This window comes from Fukomys damarensis, unplaced genomic scaffold, assembly GCF_012274545.1.
Source record: "Fukomys damarensis isolate Sample0158 unplaced genomic scaffold, DMR_v1.0_HiC HiC_scaffold_35, whole genome shotgun sequence".
Classification (NCBI taxonomy): Eukaryota; Metazoa; Chordata; class Mammalia; order Rodentia; family Bathyergidae; genus Fukomys; species Fukomys damarensis.
The window spans coordinates 56,189,032-56,202,722 of NW_022900947.1; the positions used below are offsets into that span (position 1 = coordinate 56,189,032).

Genomic DNA, 13,691 nt, shown 5'->3' on the forward strand with positions numbered 1-13,691 from the left:
TATTTATTTTTTAAGTGGCCTCAAACTAGCAATGTCCGTGCCATAGCTCCCTCAGTCCTGGTATTATTGGCAAATGCCACCATACTAGATTTTTGTTTTGTTTTGTTTTGTTTGAAACAGGGTCTCACTATGTAGTTGAGACTGACCTGGTACTCTCTTTATAGCCCAGGCTGGTCTCAAATTCACAGAGATTCTCCTGCCTCAGCCTCCTGAGTTCTGGGACTACAGGAATGTGCCACCACATCCAATATAGATTTATTTTTATAAAAGGCTAGATAAATTTTACAAAATGCCTAGCTTTATTTCTATCAGTAGAAAAATGGAACCTTCTGTTTAAAGCAGGTAAGGCCAGGTTTCAGAACATGGTAGTGCAGCAGATACTGTCAATTCCCTACCCGTAATCCTTTAGTTCACCTAGATTTACCCTGGGGCTGACATGGGTTAGAAAAACAAAGCAAAACAAAACAGGTCTTCGGCTTAACTGGCTGAAGAAGCATTGATGGTGTGTGCCTAAGACAGGCATGAATAGGAAAATTAATTTCTTTTGGGCCAACCAGGGATCAAGGACGGTGAGAAATTTGTGGATAAATATCTCAACTTCTTGCCTCTTGGTGGTCGAATTTTAGGAAGAAGGCACCAATTTCTTAGAGAACCTTAGTTACCAATGTAATATCTCACATATCATTCTGTTTCTTGGCTTTCTTATAATCTCTCTCAGTCTTTTATCCCTTAATGTGAGCGCTGGTATTGTCTCCTAAGGAAAGTACTTGCAATCAACCCTTGGACTTGGCATTTTCAATCTAAAAACAGTCAGTACTAGAGAGAAGAGGAAAAAAAAAAAGAAAGAAAAGAAAAGAAAGAAAAAGCAGAGAACTGAAAATCCATGAGTCTCAAGTCTGGTCATTCTCTGCTTAGGTACAATAGAGATCTTGTTGATACCAATGTAATAATCCCAGTGGCTGCAGCATTGCTGTCATCAGTTTGGAGGAGGATTTCCAGCATGTGCAAAATGCAGACCAGGAGTATTCAAATGTACGCAGCTTAGGAGAACTGGTACAACAATTTCCTTGAGTAAACAAAAAGAACGGGGATCCAGAACAAATATGTGAGAAGTGGCGACGGCCTTGGTAGCTTTGGGTAAGTGAAAAGAACACGAGGAGGCAAAACAGCTCTGCACAGACTGAACATCCAGACTTCTCCAGAGCAGGGACCCTGGAAATCACAAAGCCCCACCCTTTGGGCATGAAGATGCAGAAGAGGAGTGAGGGAGAGGATGTGATCTGTCAGACCAACAACTGTGCATTGGCTAAGCCAGAGTTATTGATTTTTACTCTAGCACTTGTTTTACTATACTTTTGACTGTAATGGATTCCTATCAGATGCTATCCCCAGTACTGTGAAAATATTGTAAAATAGTTAATGTGTCAAAATTGAGGTTATGCATACATATTTTTCAGCATGATACATAATCTATAGTCACAAACTATTTAACTAAATGACCCATCCAGTAATGATGAGTCAAACATAATTTTCATTTTATAAAATGTTTTTATTTATAAAATATATTACTTATGTAATTTATTTTTATATTGACACATTTATAAAATAATTTAGAAAGAATTTTGAAAAGTTATTATTTCTTTTAATTGAGTTTATTAGTGCTTTTTAGGTATACAGTACAGTTACATTCATTATTGGGATCTTCTACCTCTATATGACAGGTCTTGGTTCTCATTTTTTCCCCTTGTCCCTGCCCTCCCTTCCCCTCTTCCCTCCCCCTTTACAAACACTTCATTTCCATTTTCTCATATTTTTTCATGAAGTCAAGGGAAAACGTTTAGATATATTTTTCTTATATTGATAGAATAGGACATTTAGAGACTAAGAAACCCTGTTGTCTTTTAAAAAGGCCAGGAAGAAAAATTATTTTTCATCGTCTGTGGCTTGGTCATTTACCAGGAACATATAGATAGAAAGACAGACAAACAGATAGATAGATAGATAGAGTTAGAAGCTCCCAAAAGTTAACTAATTTTCCAAGATAACATTAAAAAAATGAAGAGATGATATACCAGTGGAAAGAAATTTGTATTATACTGACCTTACAGTTCTCTGCTGGTTGACTTGTCTGTAGGACTTTAACTGAAGAACTGCTATGAATAACGGTACAATATTAAGAACAGAAATGTAGGAGCAGTCACTGACTAGTTGATTGATTGATTGATTGATTGAGTCTGCTGCACTTTCCTGCTCTACTTCTTTATGATGGTAAGAAAGTCACGCAGCCTCTCTCTGCCTTCATCTAATTATTGAGGTTAATTTCAAGTTCTGTTTTTTTCAAGTGTATGGGATCATAAATCTCCTACAATTACAAATTTTTACAGAATAGACAAGATTTTCATACCACTGAATAATTATGGTAAATCTTCTGATTCTATTTCTTTTGAGGAAATATTTGGACACTATACAAGTTAGTAATTTGACTTATTCATATGGTATTTAAGGAGACACTGAGAAATAATTTAAAGACAAAATAGAGGTGTGTTATTTCTCTGGGAAAAGAAGGAATGTTTTTAAATTTTTTAAATGACGTAATATTTAGTAATTTCTCCAAATCTTTTTTAAAAATAAGAACATAAATGGTACATGAGAACCTAAGTATAAACTGGGTTACAAATCAATATATAACAGTGAAATAGTTCTTTTAAAGTTCAGTGACATGTTTCAAATAAGCCAAATCTTAGCTAATATGCCAGCCATTGTAGGATATAGTTGAAAATAACATTAAAAACCATAATAAAAGAAAAGAAATTGAGAAACTCTTCAATCTTCATGTGCTAGTTTATACAACTATTTTAGGAACTCTTCCCAGGACAAATCATGGGAAATGAACAGTGTGTGTTTGCAGTCTCTTTACTCCTTTTCTTCAATTATTTATATTTTAAGGGCTTCTCATACAAGGCATTTCGTTAGGTGGTCTGACAAATTTTAAAAATGGAGAAGATATTCCTATCAGCAATGTATAGTTTAGGCAGATGAATAAGTACATTTATAATTGTGATCAAGGAGAGAGCTTGAAAAGTTTCAGAAGAGTGGTAAAAATTATGACTAGAATACTTGGTAAACTGACATTGAAATGCAGATGCTATATCATCTCACTATGAACATAGACTAACAACCCACTTGATAAAATTCTTGGAACCCTATTTCTTTTAGTTGGTTTTTCTGGTGTCAAGGAATGCTTTACACTTCTCAGATTGATTTTATAAAAACTTGCTAAATAGTTTTAAAAGATATAGTAGATATTTGTTTATGTTGGTGTAGAATTTTGCAGTACAGGTTTTATGAAATTAAGAAAGTTTCAAGTTTTCTATTCCTAGTTTCAGTAAATATTTCACTTTTGGTTTGTTTGTTTTTGTTATTTTGAGACAAGGTTTCACTGTGTACTTCAGCCTGGCCTTGAGCTGACTATATAGCCTAGGATGACCTTGAACTGAGTGTATAACCTAGGCTGGCCTCAAATTCTTGGAGATCCTCCTGCCTCACCTTCCTGAGTCCTGTAGTCACAGCAGTGCACCATGATGCCCATTTACTTTTGGTTTTAAAATAATAAACAGACATTAAAATCTGTGAAATGTTTTTCTGGACCATTGAAAAAAATCTTATGATTGTACAGTTTGCCTCCATTGATTTTGTTATTCAATCCTTTTTGCAACACTGGGATAAATCACATTTGAAAATTATTTTAAAATACACTTTTGCATTTGATAGGCTAGTGCTTTAGTGGTAGTTTTAGATACTCTATTAATAAAAGAAATAGTCCTGTAAGTTTCTTATCTTATATAGTACTTCACAGACTTGGATCAAGGCTACCCTAAAATTTTAATATTAATTAGGCAACTTCCTCCCCAACCATGTGGAAATGATGAAATAGCAAATAGAATCCTAATCACACATTCCTTTAGTCCTGAAGCACTTGTACTTACAGGTTCTTTAAGTTCCTGTTATCTGCTTTCTATCCCCTGCCCCTCATTCGACTCCTAGAAAGGAGCCATAGACTTGCTGTTGCTAAATCAACAATGCAGGCGTCATCATCTTGTTTGGAATTCCGACGCACTTCACTTCTAAGACTTCACTAGGCTACTGTAAAATTTGAATATTTCACTTTCTTTCTTTTCTGTAATTATCCCTTCCACAGCTTGATTACCTTCCTCATTCTCCACCCACTGCATGTTACTTAGGTGGCGTTTTGGCCTGGGTGTGCTGGCACATGCCTATACTGCCAGCGCTCTGGGAAGCTGAAGGAGAAGACTGCAGGTGTGAGTCTAGCTTGGGTGACTTGGGGAATTTTATCTCAAAATTTAAGCACTTACCAGTCCATTTAAAAAAATACAGGATGACAAAAAATTGCATATTTTAATTAGTTTTTGTAAGATAACATAACAGGAAGTATAAAAATAACAATTTTATTAATTTATTTAAAAATTTTTCTGTATATGGTATATTTAAAAACTTTTTACACAATGCAACATTACAATTTGGACAGCCGTATCTAGTCTCTTTTGAATTCTTTTTGAATCTTTTTTTATTTGAGCAACACACTTTACACTGACACGTGGGCCTTTTTTTTCTGTGGGGGGAATAATTTCAATAAAATGTCTACCCACTAAATGTAATGGTGAAGACGTTGATGATGGACATTCTGGTTAGTGTTTCCCTACTGTGTATTTGTCAATTATTTGGTGTACTAGACCTAATTTAAATAGTAAATGACTTTTTGAACCCCTCATTTTGAATAAATAGCCAACAGGTTCCATATTACTCCAGGAAAGTACATAAATATTTTATAATAATACTTTTTCCTCACTGTTTGATTACAGAATAGCTTGTTAGATGTTGGTCAACGTCACCCATAGAATTATAATCATTGATCACTATTGGTTAGTTTTATTCCTTCTTTCAAGGAACATCATTTCTGTATTATGAAATAACTGACAACAAGGATACATCTTTTGTCTTTTTGTTTCATAACAGACTTTTCCTCTCTGATATGCTAGCGCCTTTCCCTTTTTAAAGATTCTTCTTTTGTAGACATTTTCTCATTTCCTGTTCAGTCTCAGGGCTCCAAATGTGCCAGTTTTGTACTGTAAAGATTGTTACTGAGTTCTGGAGAAGCATAAGTATTACACCTAATGCACTTACAATAAGAGGTTTTATGGATTGGAACACAAAATTATAGGCAATTTTTCACAAATAAAGCAAACACAAATTAGTAAAAGAAAATAACCAGAACTTATTATTAGATTTCACTAGAAACAAACATCAAAGGTGATCACAATATTCTGAATAAAAACTATACAAAAATGGTTGATATAAAACAAAATAAACAGATGCATGAGTGTATCCTGCGCACACAAGAATTAACTGGTTGGAACGACATCTGTCTGAGTGACACTTGGGACAGTCAGTGCATAAATGAATGCACTGCTTGAGCGATGGAGATAAACTGTTCAGTGGTTTAAAAAGATAATAAGGAAATCAGGATTTTGCTCAGTGCAAAAGCCCTGGGTTCAATCCCTAGAACCAAGAAGAAGAAAAAACTGCTTTGGGGCAAAGTTAAAATTTGGGTGAAGAAATCTAGGCAATTGATTCTTATGGCTCCATTTATTATGTCCACTTTGATAGCTCTCAAATTGAGGCCATGAGAACATGGTCTGAAGATCTTGCATTGATGCTGGCCTATTGCCTAGGACTCATCGAGTAAGCATGTATGAAAAGCCTGCTCTAAACCAGGAACTTTCTTGATGCCAGACATATGGTGGTGACAAGATAAGCACAATTCCAAAGAGAGTATTATTATAAATAGCTCTGGAATGAATGAGTGGATATCTGTTCTCAGCCTTGGTCTTGCTGTTAAGATTTGTGGTTTTCTCCCCCTTCTGTCTCTTTCCCTTCCATGCATCACACGCATTGCTGCCACATATATAGTGCCAAAGCCCAAAGTTGAGCATGTTACTCATTGTCTAAAAACCAAAACTGATTAGCCACTGCCAAATCTATCATAATGCCTTTTGTCTCCCTGAATTGTCCTGTAGATCCTCTGTGTTCCAGACAATGATTATCTAAACATATTCTACAAAGATCTGTCTCAAGGTCTGTGCTTTTCCTGTTTCACCCACTTAAGGTGTCTGAGTTTCTCTGTCTCTACATGTCATATCCTTCCATTATTCAATGTCTATTTTAAATGAAACTTTTTTTCATAAAATCTTTTCTGATTCTACAGCATTCTTACCTCTACTGAATTATACTGGGAGAGATAAGGTGAGGTAGAAAAATACTCCTGTATTCCAGGTAAAGGAAGCAACTCCATGGTGAATGGGCCTGTGGCATATTCCAGGACCTTAGAGAAGGCCATTATGTCTTGAACTCACTGGGTAGTGGTACTCTACTGTTAGCATGATGGAAAGCTCCAGTAAAGATTTGGGGTTTTATCCTATGAGTTTTTAGAAACTATAAAATCTAAGCAGTGACAGAATAATATTCGTGTTTTGAAAAGAATGCTCTGGTCTCTGTATGCAGGACAAACAGATGATGGCTCTGGATGAAGCTGTGGAGCCCAGGTAAGCAAATAATGTACTTGATCAGGTTAGAGATGATAACAGTTGTCTAAGAGTGCAAGCAGTGGAGATACAGGAAAGCAGAAAGCTTCAAGGTGAAGGCATGAGTTTATATGCAGTCTTCAAGAGAAATAGAAATGCCAAGGAGGTTGCTTTCCTTTATTTTTCAAATTGAGTAAAGGTTGTTTCCATTTCCTAGAAGTAAGAATGAGCTTGTGGTGGAGTATTATATTCGTTCACAAAGCAAGTCTGCCATGAAGTTGGCCATGAAGCTGGAATGCTGAGTAGGCACCTGAAACTCAGAGCAAATAGTCTGGAATTCTAAGCAAGGTATGGTGGTAAAGATCTTCTTTAACAAAATATGGGTAGCAATTAAAGCTGTCTAAAGAGACAGGGTAGGAAAGGTGGGAAGACCAGGTTGAATCTTGAGATAGTCTTGAGACCAGGAGATAGACAAGAAATAAACAGCTAGGATAGGGACCTGAGTGAACTGAAATAAACCCTGGGTAAATTGGAACACGAGGGAAAGGAGTCACAGAGTCTTCTGTGGGAAATTAGGTTAGGGCAGGTGAAATCAGAAATCTAGCTAAAAATGGCAACCCGATTGTTTCAATGGACAATGACCTGGGTAAACTGAGATAATCCCTGGGAAGTTGGAGTGCATGGGAAGTCTCATCCTCCTGGCATCAGAAGCCTATCTTAAATTGGCAGCCATATTGTTCCATTATCTCATTTTCATGTGCCCACAAAACGTAGTCAAACAAAGTACATATAAAGCCCTGACACCGGGCACCTCCTAGGCTTTCTCTTTTAGATTCCTCTTGGTTAGCAAGCACTTTTCTTCATTCTTTCCACTAACTATACTTGGTTCATTCCCCACTGCTATGTCCCTGGACTTTGCTTTTGTTTTGTCTTCAGGACAAGACCCCAGAGGGAGAAGATCAACTGTTACTTCTTTGGTACTCAATGTGAGGCACACTTCTCTTCAGAGGTTTAAGTGTGGTAGAACATACTTCACTTTTTTTTCTTTGTCATTTTTACATTCTAAGAGATGGAGGGTACTCTGTTATAGTTGAATGGGCCAAAAATAGTCCAAGTTCTTGTGTACAACAAGAAAGAATTACCAAGTGTATAATTTCTAGTAAATAGCTATATTTATTGAAGGTCATAGGATGATAGCAGCAGGAACAAGCAAAAGAGAGAATGGATAAGGGAAGAGGAACTGAGGAAAAGAAATACTGGATAACTCAGTCTTCCAGTATTTAAGGTCAGACACCTCTAGCTCCAGGTGTCTCATAGTGGTCAGACATCTCTATGTCTAGGTGTCTGCCATCTGTCTCTCACTGTTGTTGATCTTGCCATCTTGGGCATCATGGCCTCCCAAGCTTTTAATATGGATAATCATTGGGGTTTATGTTTAGAGTTGAATGAAGGGAAGAAAGTGGTTCCCTCAACTTCCCTGTTTCTAACTGACTGTACTATCACCAGTAAAGCTGCGACAGCACCTGACACTCTTGGAATGTGAAACAGGTTCCCAGCCACATCCGGATTAATCCCCCCACAGACCCCTCAAGAACACTGGGAATGTCAGCCAGGCAGGGACCTGGATTCCTTTTTGGAAGCTGGTGTATGGGTACAAGGAACTTGTGAGAACTGGTGTGACGATTGTGAGACCCAGGCTGGGACTACTCCTGGGTGCATGCTCAAAGGTCCTCTGCTGGAAATTGGTCCTGACAGCCTGAGTGGATATCCAGCAGAGTAACCTCTGGTTGCCTACCCCAACCAGCCTGCACTCTTTCAGGAGGTGAGAGGTAAACTCTTGGTGCTCTCCACATATCTGCTTTTCAGAATGAACTGACATCCCTTTAACAGAGTCCTCTCATAGCCTCCACTAAGAGCTGAGCTGCAGGTGTGGGCTTTTCTCGCTCCACTAGTATGACAGGTGTCCTTCATCAGATATGCCATGATAGATTTACTGGGTGGGAAACAGGTGAGAATCCTAGGCCATATTCTAAGCTACTCTGGTCCCCAGTGTTCCTGGTGTCCAGGCCTCCAAGCTTTTATTGAGTCAACAACGGACAGATCATGTACTAGGTTCTGTAGGAGAGGTATCTTGGAACCAGGGCTAAGGCTGAGGGAGAGTCCCTTAAGCTTTGGTCCCATCCTGTTGAAACACAATGGAGATGAGTTTGGCTCTGCTCTGGCATCTCCTCCACTGCTCATATGGGGGTGGTGGTGGTGGTGGTGGTCATGGTGGTAATTATTTCACTCACCTCACAAACATCTAGGTTCACAGCCAGTTGATGGGATGGGCTTGCCTCTCAAGCTATAGTTATGGCCTACTGCAGGGATCAACATAGATTCAGTCTCTATCACTTCCTTCAGACTCTGGGAGAGGAACTGCTACTTCTCCAGAAAGCAACTGCTTGGCATCACTGGCCCTCTATCCTGGAGGATGCGTAAGGGATGCAAACCCCACTATCTTCTGTGGGGATTGGGTGCTGGATGCACCCTCCCTGTATGACTCATAGGCACAGTTTGTGACCCATGTCAGCCAGCCGCAGAGTGGGGATCCTTCCCTTGCTGTCACGATCAGGAGGCAGGGAAGAGAGGGCAACCTCAGATATAAAATGGATGCCTTTTCTCATGGCCTCTCTTACGTAGGCAGAGTCCCGAGACTTGGAAGGGGCTTTCCTGTTACTCCTCTTCGGGTTACATAGTCTGTCAAAAAGCAGTTTCTTATAATAACCCTAATACAGAAGGAAAGATGTCAAAGAAGAAGTCCACATCATAACTTTAATACAGAAGGCCCTGAGGGACATGTGGGGTTGGCTATTTCAAATTTAAGTTAAACCATCATCTTAACCCTTAAAACTATCTTTGCTTTCACAGTGTAAAAGTTTTTGTTTTTTTTTATTTCTTTCCCACTCTGATTCTCATTGGTGTGAATTTAAGAGATCTCCATTATGATTCACCTAAAAATGCTAATTGATGACCCCAGGGAAAATTTCTGACTATACTTATAAAACTGTTCTTACCAAATTATAATGGGTCATTATAGTTCAACTTGACCAGTACATCTAAGAGTACACCCTAATTTCAAAGTACTTGTTTTGCATGTTCTATATTTTTCCTTCATCCATTTAATGTTTTCGTAGCTGGTTGACATACCCAAAGCTGACGCATTAAAGATTTTTTTGAGCTCATTTAATTTTATTTTTCCTTTCATTTTCTTTCCCTGAATACTTCTGGCTTGTTTGAAGCTTTTTATGAGAAACTGGTTATACATGTCTCTGGGTCTAGTCAAACTCACTTAAGATGTTACAGGATGAGCATTGATCACCTCAAGGCTTGCAAAGGACTTGCTAATTACACCTTAAAGTTCGGTAACATGAAGGTTATATATGATGCAGGTCAGTATGTATGTTTCTGAGTGTTAACTTTCAGGTGTATGCTATCTTTCAAAGTATATTTTAAAATACATACATATATTTTAAAATATATGTATGTATCCATCTAAAATTAAGATATACTGTGAATATAAGCTTTAAAGTTAAGTTTATAAGACATATGTTTAAGACATACAAAGTAACAGGTGCTGTCTTACCCAGCATTCATCTAGACCTTAGACATATACAATGGTCAAAATCTGACACCTCTTTAAATTTTTTCCTGACATTTAGCTTGATCTACATCTAGTTACTCTGATTAACCAAACATTTTGTTATTGCAGAAATGAGATAAACTTAGGTCATAAGTGTATTTGTGGGCATTAGCAGTGTTTTTTAATTTTATAAAAGCTTTATAGATATGCTTAATTCCTGTCAGTACAGTCACATCCTGTCAACTTGATAGAAGAAATATAAATTCTCCCTTAAGTATAATCACTAAGTAAATATATACAGACTTCTATATAGCCATAATGCTAATTATTCCTAACTTCAGTATATTAAATGTATCTTTATTTCCCAAGTGCACAGGACTTCAAAGATACAAAACTGAAAAACATCTTTTTATGCTAGTGACTTCTAGGCTAAAGTTGTTTGAGGTGGTATAACTTTCTGTAATTATTATGTAATTGCACTATGTACTATTGCAGTATGCGATTTATATTTGCTAAGTGACATCTCCAAGTATTTTCAGTTCTTTAGAAGTTCCTTGTGTGTGTTGCAGGTTCCCAGATACAAAGACCTTTAGGGTAAAAATCTGAATAAAGTCCAGCTATCATGTACAACTTCTTGTGCTCAAACTGTTGTTGAAGGTTGCAGTACTATGTGCCAGGAACAAAGATTCTAGTTCTGGTTATGAGCAACAGATTTCTGTGTGACTTTCTTCTCTTTTATTCTTTTTTCCTTTCTCTCTGTATCTCTTTCCAAAAGTACACAGGGAGATCTAAAAGACACACAGTGCATCTTAAGTGATCATGGGTAATTCAAAATCTACCCCAAGGTGTTACTTTTGGGTGATTTTATAAACTTGTGGACAGTTTCGATGGAGGATTTTAAAAGGTTGAATGTTGTCTAAATGTAAAGTTAAAAAGTAAAGAGACAAGCCCTCAAACTTGGGTTTATAAGGAGTGATAGTGAACATCACATTTAGCAGTTTTACAGCTCTTCTCTGTGATGTTATTCTACACTGAAATGGAAATTTGAATGTATTTTAGAGATAAAATAAAACTCCAACAGTTCTATCAAGTCAGTGTGATTGTTATGCTAAAACGTTATATTTGCTCTTGATTTCTAATTTTCCCCATAAGGCTTTTTAACTGTTTTCTGTTAACATTCTATAGGAATTTGATTTCTAAGACAACCATGGTTGGGAAAAGTGGCACTTCTGTGGCCATACCTAATATTTCAAAGTGCTGAATATCTAGGTATTATTATGATAGCTAAATCTTCTATTCCCACTTCAGTATGGGTATAACTGATTTCCCGGCTACTCCACAACTGAAGCTTAAGATCAAAGCCAAGAAAGATAACTAGGCCAAGAGGACAGCCAATACATTGGCCCTGGCTCTCCACAGCAACAAGGTCCTAGGATAGAAGAGGACCCCTCTATGGGATCCTACAACTCTAGAGAGTCACCTGACCTCCTGAGAAGGGCTATTGTTGGACCCCACAGGACAGGAAGTAAACAATGTATAGTGTGCTAAAAAGGAAGGTTACCAAGGAAAGAGATGTCTCCCATGTTTCCACAGAAAGCCACATGGTCAAGCAAGGCCATGACCAATCCTGGTTGATAACATTGATGGAGGAGCTAGGAGGTTTTATAAATGATCCCAAAAGAAATCCCTGAAGAGTCTTAACTGACTTTAATATATGGAGTGGGAGGTTAAATTTGATTAACACTGTTCAATTCTGACATTGACTTGGTTTTAAACACCTAGCATTAAGTAAAATTAGCAAGATATATTAAAAATAATAGTAATATAGACTACAAAAGGTTCTCCAATTATGACACTGGTCCCTACTGGCAGTCTCCAGCTACACCTGTAGCTTGTTACTATTGTAGTTCAACGAGGCTAGACAACAATGAGGCAGATATTGAAGCTCAGGAAGAAACTTTAAATTCCATAACTAGAAAGTTCTTCAATACCACAGAGGCCATTATCTCCTCATGGCCAAAACTAGAAGAACTTACACCTTCATAAATGAATTCTATTGTCTTCAGATAAATAATACATTTCAAGTAAAAAGGTTCTTAAACAATAAAAAAGTCAGACATATACATAATCTTCTAACTGTCAAAATAGGGAGACTATAAGTATTTATAGAGGAAAATGTTATTTTTATGCCAATGAATCTAAAATAGCAAGAGATATAGCACAATAACTACCTTACCTGTCTCTATGACCCACCAAGAATTATTTGAGTCATGGAGATTCTGGCCAGAGATCGAGAATGGACATCCTGGTTACTTTCCCTAGCAGGGCCTTTGCTAATTCTTTGTATAGTCTTATTTTTTAGACCACACATATTCCCTATCTCAATCAACTTTATTTCTTCTCATTTGACAGCCTTACAGCTATTGACAGTGGTGCAGACTGACCCACCAATGGATATTTTTCTTGGTTTTTGCTCAGGGCCCCTGGGCAGACTTCACAGTGGTGAACACTGACTGCCACCCTGTCAAGACTCCCTCTTAGCTGGAAGCGGACAGACTGACTACCACTCACCCTAACAGCAGTTACAAGCATCACTGTTGAGGGGGACTGAATCCAGATGGACAAAGAATAGACAGCTAAAATAAGGAGCTGAGTAAACCATGATAATCCCTGGGAAAATTGGAACACAAGAGAAATGGGCTCATGGAAGTCTGCTGTGGGAAGCTTAGGGTCAGGTAAAGTCTGTTCACCTAACAACAGATGCCTAGGTAAAAATGGCAACTCATAACTTTAAAGGAAAGGAGCCTGGGTAAACTGAGTTATGCCCTGGGAAGCTGGGGTACAAGGGAAGTCTGACCCTCCTCCTGACATCAGCTGAAAGCAGCAACCACATTGTTCCACTGTTTCATTTTCATTTGACTACCAAAATAGCCCAACACAAGGCATATAAACCCTTGAACTTGAGCACCTCCTTGACATCTCCCTTGGAGCTTCTCTTGGTTAGAGAGTTTTTCTTTGTTCTTTCTAATAAACTATTCCAAGTTCTTTCCCCACTTCTATGTCCCTGGACTTCATTGTGCATTCTCTTAAGGATGAGAGCCCAGAGGAAGGAGAACTTGTTATAATAAATAAGCTAACATCTAAAAAAAATTCACCAGATTTAGAGACAAGGGTGTTATTATTTTGAAGGGCTGATAAAAGAAACCAAAACAGTAAATTCTGGGTGTATATGGGGTTGTAAGGCTATCAAGACAAAGTTTGCTAGCACTAGTAAAAAAATTTAAATGTGAAAAAAATGGCAAGAGAGTTTTTCTTTGTTGGGATAAACGCATTTGAGCATATTTAAAATGTTAATTGAGATTTCACAATTAAAAATACTTTTTACAGTTCTAGTTAGCTGATACTGCAGGGTACCAGAGAAGTCAAGGGAGAGAGCATCCATACTACAAGTGGAAACGAGGTGGTAGAAT

The 13,691-nt window shown here is 37.6% G+C and overlaps 1 pseudogene; it reads right to left on the reverse strand.

The window, feature by feature from the left end:
- LOC104849617 overlaps nt 1-6,415 on the reverse strand; it is a 70,039-nt pseudogene extending 63,624 nt beyond the window's left edge.
- Nucleotides 6,416-13,691: the final 7,276 nt, after the last annotated feature.